We start from the raw sequence: 12,550 nt of genomic DNA, 5'->3' as shown, positions 1-12,550 counted from the left end.
AATATATGTTTTTACACAGCAAAAGATCCATAAAAACAACAACATAAAGAAAAACTATCATTGCTCGCGGAACGGACGGCCTCATCGTCTTTGGCTGCCGGCGTGAACCAGCCATAGCTGCCGACGTGTGTCTCCGCACCGTGGTTGTCCTCGGCCTCCAGCTACTCGTTCACATGGAGCGTGCGGGCGCTCTGCACGGACGAGAGCACCGCCCGGTTCAAGTCGAGGACGTCCGGTTCCGCCTGCAGGAGGGCCTCGATGGCAGCGGCATCCGCGCGCTCCGCGTCGAGTCGAGCCTCCGCCGCCCGGTTCAAGTCCAGGACGTCCGGTTCCGCCTGCAGGAGGGCCTCGATGAGAGCGGCATCCGCGCGCTCCGCGTCGAGTTGAGCCTCTGCCGCCCAGTTCAAGTCCAGGACGTCCGGTTCCGCCTGCAGGAGGGCCTCGATGACAGCGGCATCCGCGCGCTCCGCCTCAAATTGAGCCTCCGCCGCCCGGTTCACATCCACGACATCCGGTTCCGCCTGCAGGAGAGCCTCGATGGCTGCGGCATGCGCGCGCTCCGCGTCGAGTTGAGCCTCTGCCTCCCAGTCCTCCTTTAGTATCGCTAGGTTGAACCGCTGGTCCGCCTGCACCATGGGGGACTCGGACGCCGGCAAGAAGTCGACGTCCATCGTCTCATACCGCGACCTCTGCCATGAACATTGGATCGGCTTCCTCCTCCTCGTAGCTTGGCTCCAGAGAACTCGGGGATTGGCCAACCGCAAAGCGAGCTTGGGAACAGAGGTCTCTGGTGCCGACCGCCGTCGCGATTTCTACGCGGCGCTCCGGCGTCAGCATCTTGTAGTACGTGATCATGCGACGCACCATGGCTTTCCGACGAACTAGGGGACGCTTGATGCGGGCTAGGGGATCGAAAGGTGGGGGAAGGGGCTGGAGATTAGGTGTGGTTTTAGGGCAGTTGCTGGCGTAGGCCGAGCAGCGACGGTTCTGGTGGAATAGTGGTTCCGGTGATGACCTGTCAATCGGTTTTGACTGTACATCGCTCTTGTCGCCTTTGCATTGCAGCCCGGCACGCTGGACCCTCCACGTTGCTCACCGAATGGAACGCGCTTCGTCTTGCGTTTTCGCTCGCTTGTGGGACCGCAGTTGAGAGCAAACCGATGTCCTTCCCCCTCCCCCGCCCGCTTCATTTTATGCGGAGTAAATAAAAACAGAGGGAGTATACTACGGATGAGGATCCCCTGACGTGGCCGAACCCATTGAGTAACTGACATGCGGGGCCTAGCAAGCATGGGGTCCGCCAGTAAGTGACCGAAAGGGAGGGTAAGGCAGGGATACGTATGTGAAAGGAGCTTCCAATGATATAATTTTCACATTATACATCTCATGTACTATTAATCTTGTCAATAGTTAAATGCGGTTTTGAAAAACGCATTAGAGCATGGTTAATAATATAGCCAGTCGATGGATATAAGGAACTGCCATGTCATCTATAGCCATCATCTATTATATGCACTCATACAGTAGTGTGGGCTATAAGGTTGGCTATTTCCCGCAAAAAATTATAAGGTTGGCTATTGTATTAGTACCTTTTCCATCTCCTCTTCTCTTTCTTCATATTTATTGTATGTATTTAACTAGGAATGCGTATATAGCTAGGCTCTTGCATGAGAGCTCACTCCCCTTACTTTTTCACATCTCTCCCCTCCACATAGGCCCTATATAAATGGAAGGAGGGAGTACAACTATGAGCACTGCATACTCTAGTACAGATGTTGTCAGTACTCCACTAGTACTATTGGACAGGGAGCTTAAAAAAGTTACTATTGGACTGGCTATACGTGGCGAAATCCTAGTAGGAAGAGCATGCGCGAGAACAAGCACATTGTCACGACCGGTTTTTCAATAAAATAATTATTGAGAGACCAATCCCTTTTACGGACCAGCGAGGAAGAATTCCTTCTCACTGGTAGACAATATCTTGGTCACAGAAGAGAAAATACCAGGAGTACTAAATATAATACAAGGTTGAGCAGAGACTGCCCAACAATTTATTACATGCACGCCGCTAAAACAATACGGCGGATAGGGTGGCAACTACTAACTCACGATAATAGCGGTGGTGGAAATATCACCGCAAAGCGAGTGATATGATTCCAGAAGACTACAGCTCTTCGAGCGTCGGAGTGAGGCTCGAGGAGACTTATTGCGGGTGGCGGAAGCGTATACAATACAAGTGACCAATATCCGGGATCGCGCAGGACTGACTGGGACTCCTCTAGGCATCGGACGCGCTATCAAACTCTTCATCCAAGAGATCGCCTTCGTCAACATCTGGCCAAATCAACAAGCCAGGTGAGTACTATGAAAGTACTCGCAAGACAGTTCGGACATAAGATATAACAAATGTAAACGTGAAGCACATGAACAAGTTAACCGGTGCGATCAGACATAGAGGTCATAAATACTGGGTGCCAAGCGAGGGTCTGAATGACGCCTCGAGTGGAAACTGCAGAATAGTAATACTGGTGCCAAACGAGTGTCTGAAAGACTCCTCGAGCGGAAAATGCAAAGTTGTAATACTGGTGCCAAACGAGTGTCTGAAAGACTCCTCGAGCGGAAAATGCAAAGTAGTAATACTGGTGCCAAACGAGTGTCTGAAAGACTCCTCGAGCGAAAAATGCAAAGTAGTAATACTGGTGCCAAACGAGTGTCTGAAAGACTCCTCGAGCGGAAAATGCGGAATAATAATGCCACAGTCGGGCGTCGGGGCGACACCACATAAAGGGCTTATAACAGAAGATAAATACGGTGCATGCCACAGTCGGACGTCTGAGCGACATCACAAAAAGGGCTTATATTTAAAGTAAGGAACAAGAACACGCCACAATCGGACGTCTGCGCGACGTCACATAAAGGGCTTATATCACAACTCAATAATACAACAGTTCGGGAACATAAATTATCACAAGCATGAGGCAAAAATAAAGTTAGTCCATCCACAGGAATAACAATAAATCTGGATTTACCACTAGAGATTGTTCACCGGGGGCAAGTTTCTTCCACGCAGATAGATATGGATATAATGTTTTCATTACTTGGTCATGGATACGATGATTTGGAGAGAATTGACTCTGCAGAGTTTGTGCTTAACCACAGCCAACGGATTTCAGTAGTCACGGGGACTAGTTCCGTCTACGGTGTTTTGGGAGAAACACGTCTAACCAGTACACACCCAATTCAACCATCCGAAGCCAGGGATCACCCTCGGCAACGTTCAAGAAAAACCTTGAGACGGGGAGGCGACAACCTCGCGTAGCATGGGATCAAATTTCTATACGCGCGCTCTAAGGGGGTGCCCCCCTCTCGGTCCCAACCGGAAACACCCATGCCCCCTGACCGGATGACTGGCTTTAATCCTGGGCCAAGGTACCATCATCCCGGCCTCTCTATTTGGTGTGTACACGGAAAGAGGTTACCAACTTACTAAACCGCATCCTGGCAATGAGACATGTGGTAGCACGGAAGGGGGAAGGAACGATAACGTGGCTCTATCCACGTTAACGTCGGAGAAAGTCGGATGACGCAAGGCTGGTATGCTACAACAGTACCACCTTGCTGCCCTTCATGTCACCACATGATTAGGCCATCTCTCATCAGAGATCATCGCAACTTTGGAACATGCGGGAAAAGAATGATAACGTGGCTCCAACCATGTTAACGTCGAAGAAAGTCGGATGACGCAAGGCTGGTATGCTACAACAGTACCACCTTGCTGCCCTTCATGTCACCACATGATTAGGCCACCTCTCATCAGGGGTCATCGCAACTTTGGAACAACCAGGTCGTTGCCTTACAAGCAACGAGGTATTTACCGACACTCATATGCCACGCACAAACTTTCACGCAAACATGCAAAACACCTGTCATATCAAATGTTCAACACATGCTTGCCTGGTTCAGAGAAGTTGGAGTCTAGTTCGGCGAAGTTCGCGGCTCCGTCACCTCTTCCGGAACCTACGGCAATCACGAAACGGGTACTAACGTGAAAACCAATGGGTGCACAGAAACTTTTCCAAATATTTTTCAAATAAATCCCATAAAAAACTAGAAAAATTTTTAAGATTGTCAGAAAAAGAATCACTCAAAAATTCCTTTTTATTAAAAAGTTATAAAGGTTTCTGTCCAGGGACTTATCTGTAATGAAACAGAAAAGTTCCAGGGTTTTAACCGAGAAAACAGAAAACGGTTCGATTGGGAATGCGCAAGCGCAAAGGAGAAAACGTATTTGCCCGAAGGCGTCAACAGAAAACGGTTCGAGGTGGAATAAAACAGAGGCTGACACGCGGGGTCCACATGTCAGGTTTGAAAAGCTCGCCGGCGCCCGAAGACTGCGGTGGACGCCGGCGTCGAACCACGGCGAGTTAGGAGAAACGGAGGGTACCAAGAGCTTCAGCGTCTTCTTCCGCGTCGGTGGGTGGTGGACTCGTCCAACGGGGAGCACCACGTCGACGGCGACACTTTCTCCGGTGGACGGCGGCTCGGGTGAGGATGGGGAACTCCGGTGGAGGGCTGCAAGCTTCAAATTGAAGTGCGGGTCAGAAAGAGGGATGCATGGTGAAGCTACTGGTAAGAGAATGGAGGCGGAGGAGCACACACGGGGGCGAATCGGGCTGGATCCCGTGGCGGGTCGCGGCGGCCGGAGTCGAGGAAGGAGACCTCCTCGGGGCTCTTCCAGTGGCTAGGCGTGCTCTAGGGGGAGTGCAGGGCTGGTGGGTGCTCGAGTTGAAGCTCGGGGCCTCTATTTATAGGCGGATCGACGGGGTGGCCGCGAACGGAGAATCTCCGGCGAGCGATTACGGCGGAGCAGTGGATTGGCAGGGGGTTTGAGCGGCCAGGCAGCATCAGTGGAGGTTACTGGAGTCGTTTTACAGCTAAACAGAGATGGTCTTGGCGTAATGGCGTCGGTCCACGGTGTGGTGACCGCACGGGCTCGACGGCGGCAGAGAGCGCGCTCCGCGCCCTGCGGTTCACGACGAGGGTGGTCAGCGCGTTCGGGGGAGTGGAAGGCCACGCGGCGAGCTCCGGTGGTTTGGGCAGCGCTGGGTGGCGTCGTCGGCGCCGTGTCTCCCGCTGGCGTCCGCAAAGCCGCCGCCGGCGTCGGTCACGGGGCGGCGCACCTTCTGCTGCTCGTCGCCGACGCCCGCAAGGCGCCAGGCGTTCGTGCGGTGCAGGAACAAGGGGGAGGGGACGAGGCGCAAGGCGACGCAGAGGCACTGGCGAGATCGACGTCCTTCTCTGAAGAAGACGCCAGCAGGCCACTGACTGAATCTCTGAACTTTCTGAACTTGACATGACCATGCACTGCAGGTGTTCGACAGAGAGATTTTGCAATGAGATGAATTTTTCTGGAGCTGTAACTTGGTGAGATGACCACTCAATGCACCCAGAGGCTGCCGGATTTTACTTGGGATTTTTGGAGAAGGTTTTGAATGAATTTCACCAAATTTGACAAATCTGGTCCAAACTTGCAGCAAGTGTAGTTTGAAAATTTTGAACTGAAGACCAGTGGATCTTCATGGATCTTGGTTGAGGGTTCAAAGGACTAGGGAGGAGAGTTGGTTTGGGGGCAAAAATCAAAACAGAAAATGGAGTTCCTTTGTAAATCTCCAAGTAGTAGGATAGAAGACAGAAACTTGTTTGAATAAGATTCAAATGGAAATGATCACATGGGGAGGTCCAACTTGCTGGATTTGATGCAGATCAAGATCCAAAGGTGAGGGAGGGGTTAGGAGAGAGGATTTGCACTAAGGCCATGGCAAGAAGGAATTGTTGAAAGTGGCAAAGGAGTTTTCCAAAAGCCATAGTGCATTTCCAAAAAGATTTTTAAAAGTTGTTTTCCCCAAAAGAAAAACATTTGGTCTTGAGTCCAAATGAAAAGCAAGAACCTCCAAGACCAAAGACAGATCTTGGGTGAATCCAAATAAAACTTTTGCCATAAAAAAATATTTGAGAGGGAGAGTTCTCTTAAAGGAAAAATTTAAATCACTCCCCTCAAGTCAAATAAAAAAATCTTTTGAAAAATCCAAATAAAAACTTGGGTGTCACAACACCTACCCCCTTAGGAAAAATCTCGTCCTCGAGATTTCTGCTGCTCCTCAAATAGATATGGATACTCTGCTCGGAGGAAATCTTCCCTTTCCCATGTGGCTTCATCCTCAGTGTGGTTGCTCCACTGAACCCTGAAAAATCTTGTCGTTTTCTGACGGGTCCTCCGTTCAGACTCTTCTAAAATCTTTACTAGCCTTTCTCTGTAGGTGAGATCTGGTTGCATATCAATGTCTTCATGAGGTACATGTTTCTCCGGGTTACTCACGCATTTCCTCAACTACGAGACGTGGAATACGTCATGGACGTCTGACAGCTCCTTGGGTAGGTCTAGTTGGTAGGCCACCGTGCCTCTTCGTGCCTTTACACAAAATGGTCCAATAAATCTTGGTGCTAGCTTCCCCTTAATTTTGAACCGTTGCAGACCCCTCATAGGAGACACTCGGAGGTATACGGAATCACCAGGTTCAAAGCTGACCTCACGATGCTTCTGATCATAGTAGCTCTTTTGTCGGCTCTGTGCTGTCTTGAGTCTGTCCCTGATTTGTTTAACTTTCTCCTCGGCCTCTTTAAGCATGTCTGGGCCGAAGATACGGCTGTCACCTATTTCTGACCAATTCAGAGGGGTACGACACCTTCGTCCGTACAACGCTTCAAAGGGTGCCATTTGCAAGCTGGCTTGGTAACTGTTGTTGTAAGCAAATTCGGCATACGGCAAACTCTCTTCCCAACTGGATCCATAGGTGAGCACACAGGCTCTTAGCATATCCTCTAGGATTTGGTTTACACGCTCTGTTTGTCCATCAGTCTGAGGGTGGTATGCTGTACTGAAAGCTAGTTGCGTGCCCAGAGCTTGTTGTAGGTGATCCCAAAATTTGGAGACGAATTGGGTGCCTCGGTCTGATATTATAGTCTTTGGGACTCCGTGCAAGCAAACTATACGGGAGAAATAAAGTTTTGCCAGTCTTTGTGTGGAGTAGGTAGTCTTCACGGGAATGAAATGAGCAACCTTGGTTAGTCGGTCTGTGATGACCCATATGGCGTCATTTCCGTGTTGTGATCGGGGCAATCCGATAATGAAGTCCATTCCTATTTCATCCCATTTCCACTCCGGTATCCTGTTAGGCTGGAGTAGCCCTGCTGGCTTTTGGTGCTCGGCCTTGATGCGCTGACATGAATCGCAACAAGCAATGAATCTGGCTATATCTCTTTTCATACCGTGCCACCAAAATCTTTCCTGGATGTCCTTGTACATTTTGGTTCCTCCAAGATGGATCGAGTATGGGGCGGTGTGGCTTTCCGTCAAGATCTGTTGCTTGAGTTCCTCAATGTTAGGTACGCAAAGTCTGTCTCGGTACCATAATGTTCCTTCACTGTCTGTGACGAACTCTGAAGTCTTACTAAGATTCATTTTCTTCTTTATGCCTTCGATGCTGGGATGTCCCTGTTGAGCCTTCTTAATTTGTTCCACTAGGGTGGGTTGTATCTCCAGGTTCGATACGGTGCCCTCAGAGACTAACATCATGTTCAGCCTAGTGAACTCTCGCTGAAAATCAGGCCTCAAATTTTGCTGACAGTCACTGTCCGGGCTGGGGTTTCGACTAAGGGCATCGGCCACTACATTTGCTTTCCCTGGGTGGCAGTGAATACCGACTTCATAGTCCTTGACTAGTTCCAACCAGCGTCGTTGGCGTAAATTCAGCTCTGGCTGTGTGAAAATATATTTGAGGCTCTTATGGTCCGTATATATTTCACAGCGATTTCCCAACAGAAAGTGCCTCCACTCCTTGAGTGCATGTATAACTGCTGCTAGCTCCAAGTCATGTGTTGGGTAATTTTCCTCATGTTTTTGCAGCTGCCTGGAGGCATATGCGACAACTTTGCCATCCTGCATTAGCACACATCCGAGACCTTTTCGGGACGCGTCACAATACACTTCAAAGCTCTTGTGTATGTCTGGCACAGTTAAGACCGGTGCGGTTGTCAGCTTCTTCTCGAGTTCCTGGAAGCTCTGCTCACATGCTTCCGTCCATACGAATTTCTTGTCCTTCTTGAGTAACTGTGTCATAGGTTTTGCCACAGTGGAGAATCCTTCAATAAATCTCCTGTAATATCCGGCCATTCCTAGGAAACTCCGCACATCTGTAACATTGGCGGGTGGTTTCCAGTCTAGTATGGCCTTGAATTTTTCTGGGTCTATGGCCACGCCTTCTTGGTTCAATATATGGCCCAAGAAACCAACTTGTCTTAGCCAAAATTCGCATTTGCTAAATTTGGCGTACAACTGATGTTTCCTCAATTCTCCCAAAACAATCCTGAGGTGCTCAGCACGCTCTTCTGGTGTCCTTGAGTAAACCAGAATATCGTCAATGAATACCACCACAAATTTGTCCATGTATTTCATGAACACTTTGTTCATGAGGTGGACGAAATATGCGGGGGCGTTCGTTAGTCCAAAAGGCATCACTGTAAACTCGTATAACCCATATCTGGAAATGAATGCTGTCTTGGGGATATCTTCTGTCCATACCTTCAGTTGATGGTATCCCGATCTCAAATCAATCTTTGAAAATACCTTGGCTTGTGCGAGCTGGTCAAACAAATCATTTATCCGTGGCATCGGATATTTGTTTTTGATGGTGACCATATTGAGGGCTCGATAGTCTATGCACAGTCTCAATGTCCCATCCTTCTTCTTGGCGAACAACACTGGCGAACCCCATGGTGAGGAGCTGGCTCGAATAAATCCTTTGTCCAACAACTCCTTTATCTGCTTCTTCAACTCCACCAATTCTGAGGGTGCCATTCTATACGGCTTCTTATAGATGGGAGCGGTGCCAGGTGCTAGTTCAATACTGAATTCTATCTCTCGGTCTGGTGGCATGCCTGGTAGTTCTTCAGGGAACACATCAGGAAACTCGCATACCACTGGAACCTTTCTCAGTTCTGCAATGTCCATTTTGTTCAGTTTTGGTTGCTGTGATCGTGGCCTTTCTTGGGCGGAAACTCTTATCGTCTTGCCGTGATGGTGGGTGAGAATCACTGTCCGCTTGAAACAGTCGATGAATCCTTTGTTGGTGGTCAACCAGTCCATCCCTAAAATGACATCCAGTCCTTTACTTTCCAACACGATGAGATTCGCGTGGAATTGTAGTCCTTCGAACTCAATGACCACTCCTTGGCAGTAACCCTGAGCGATTTGCCTATTTCCGGGTGACTTGATGATCATAGATTTTTCCAAGGGAAGTATCGGAAAACCATGTTGCGAAACAAAACTCTTCGAAACAAACGAATGGGAAGCTCCAGAATCAAACAAAACCGTGGCAGGTACTGTGTTGACAGGGAACGTACCGAGCACGATGTCTGGGGTATTCTGCGCTTCTTCCCTGGTCACATGGTTCAGGTGACCCTTCCTGTGGTTGTTGCTGGGGTTGAAGTTGTTGCGCTTGGGGGCTGGATTGTTTCCACCATTGTTCGGCTTGGGTGCCGAGTCTCTTGGCTTCGGGCACTGTTTAGCATAATGCCCTTGTTGACCACAAGCATAGCAGGTGACCCCTGGACGGTATGTGTACTCCTTATCCCTGGCATGAAATTGTCCGATGGGCCTTGGCTCGGTAGTCGTGGATCTCCTTGCGTATGTCCTCGGGACCTCAGTCTTGCCTCGGTTGCTGCGAGCAAGAGTCATCTTGTCCCTCTTTCGCTTGCGGATATCTTCCAGACTACGGCGCTCATTCTCCAGGGTGATGGCCTTGTCCACCAGCGTCTTAAAATCCGGAAAGGTGTGCACGATCAGTTGGCATCTTAACGCTGGTGCCAGGCCGTCCAGGAATTTTTCCATCTTCTTGCTTTCTGTCATGTGCTCGTCGTAGGCATAACGAGACAGTTGGGTAAACTGGCCGTTGTATTCTGTGACGGACATGCCTCTTTGCTTCAGGTCATCAAACTCTCTCTTCTTGATCTTTAGGATGCTCCTGGGGATGTGTGCCCCACGGAAGCCTTCCTTGAATTCTTCCCAGGTGATGTTGTGTTCCCTGGGATGCATGTGTAGGAAGTTTTCCCACCATGCTGCGGCTGCTCCAGTAAGGTAGTGTGGTGCATAGAGCACCTTCTCATGATCTGAGCACTGAGCAATAATCAGTTTCCTTTCAATCTCACGAAGCCAATCATCGGCTTCCAGCGGTCTATCGGTGTGAGCAAAAGTTGAGGGGCGAGTCTTCTGTAACTCAGATAACTTGGAATGTGGTTGATAGGGTTCACGGTGGTTTCCCATATTGATGACATGATTCATCATCTCTTGGTGCTGTTGCTGGCTTTGCTCGAAGAGACGGCATACTTGAGACAGTGCTGCTTCGCTGTCTTGTTGGCTGGACTGACCCTGAGTGAAATTGTTGCTGGTCTGTGTCCCGTAAACCTCTTCTGGCTGATTGGGCATAGAGCGAGTCCATGGGCGAGACATTTTTCCAGTCTGGGGTATTATTTGCAAAACCCATGAGAAAGCTGTGTAGCACAAAAAAATCTTGCAAAGGCAACAATTAAAGAGGCTTCAAGGTTTTCAAAGAAACACAAATGATTTTTTTCACGGAGGAGAAGTGCTTAACATAAATCTTACATGCGAAAAGCAAACACATGATACATCACTCAGGATGCGTGTACACATCCTGACATGTTATTATAAAACTAGCGTACTACTCCGGCAGGCAGCAAACACACCAATACAAACTAGCGTACAGATAAAACAACACATCATACAAGCAGGCATAACACGCAGCTACTCGGCGCTCTCAGTCGGAGATGGTGAAGATCTCCTTCCCCTTGCCGATGGCAAGGCTCAGCGGTCCAGGAGAATCAACTTCCACCTCCTCTATAGCTGGCTCCTGGCGCGCGACGCTGCGCTGCGGTGATGGTGCGGGGGCGACTGGTGGTAGAGCGCGTGCGGCCGGCGGAGCGGCTCTGACTGGAGTAGGGGCGATGACTCGGTCGAACTCCTCAGTGGTGGGCAGACGGCGAGCAGTGGCCGAACGGCCGGTGCATACGAGGCTGAAGACGAGACGAATGTCAGAGGTGGCACCGTGTGGAGAAGCTCCTTCCTGCTGGCAGGAACGCCCCGGACTAAGTCCATGCGGGCAGCCACAAGATCATCTACGAGGTTGTCGAAAGACTCCTCCAGAGCCTTGAGATACTCCACAACCATCTCGATGGCTTCATCTCGTTCTCCCCGATGGCAGGCGAACGCATAGTGGCTGGTGTATGGCACATGGCATGGGAGGTAGCGATAGCGACGAGTCTTCATTGTAGGAAGGATGTCCCGAAGGCGAGCTATCGCCTCACGGGCAGCCATCTGCATGGCATGCCTCTCCGTAGGCATGGCCCTTCCCACAAAACGGACGTGGCGTGCAGCAGAACATCCTCCCTTGAACTGCACCACAGCTTGGTGCATAGACACGTCGTCACTGAGCTTGTGCTGATAGAGTGTGAACTCCGGGCGAGCTGCTGGCCCGATCGTGAGCTTGGTGATGGAGACGAGGAGCTTGACAAACCCCTCGGGCACGTTGGTGAACACTCGATTCTCACAGCTGCTGCCAGCCATCTACAAAAGTAGGCAAAAATTCTGAGTAGTCATGTCATAAATTTATGATGACAAACAGAAAATAGCTACAATTGCAAAAATGCTGAAAAAGCACAAAAACGCTAATAACCGATTAGCGCTCGCACCTAGTGGCTTCCTACAGTCAGCCTGGCTCTGATAGCAAGCTTGTCACGACCGGTTTTTCAATAAAATAATTATTGAGAGACCAATCCCTTTTACGGACCAGCGAGGAAGAATTCCTTCTCACTGGTAGACAATATCTTGGTCACAGAAGAGAAAATACCAGGAGTACTAAATATAATACAAGGTTGAGCAGAGACTGCCCAACAATTTATTACATGCACGCCGCTAAAACAATACGGCGGATAGGGTGGCAACTACTAACTCACGATAATAGCGGTGGTGGAAATATCACCGCGAAGCGAGTGATATGATTCCAGAAGACTACAGCTCTTCGAGCGTCGGAGTGAGGCTCGAGGAGACTTATTGCGGGTGGCGGAAGCGTATACAATACAAGTGACCAATATCCGGGATCGCGCAGGACTGACTGGGACTCCTCTAGGCATCGGACGCGCTATCAAACTCTTCATCCAAGAGATCGCCTTCGTCAATATCTGGCCAAATCAACAAGCCAGGTGAGTACTATGAAAGTACTCGCAAGACAGTTCGGACATAAGATATAACAAATGTAAACATGAAGCACATGAACAAGTTAACCGGTGCGATCAGACATAGAGGTAATAAATACTGGGTGCCAAGCGAGGGTCTGAATGACGCCTCGAGCGGAAACTGCAGAATAGTAATACTGGTGCCAAACGAGTGTCTGAAAGACTCCTCGAGCGGAAAATGCAAAGT

The sequence above is a fragment of the Triticum aestivum genome, chromosome 5D, assembly GCF_018294505.1.
Source record: "Triticum aestivum cultivar Chinese Spring chromosome 5D, IWGSC CS RefSeq v2.1, whole genome shotgun sequence".
Taxonomy (NCBI): Eukaryota; Viridiplantae; Streptophyta; class Magnoliopsida; order Poales; family Poaceae; genus Triticum; species Triticum aestivum.
Note: the sequence above shows the minus strand (reverse complement) of the source record.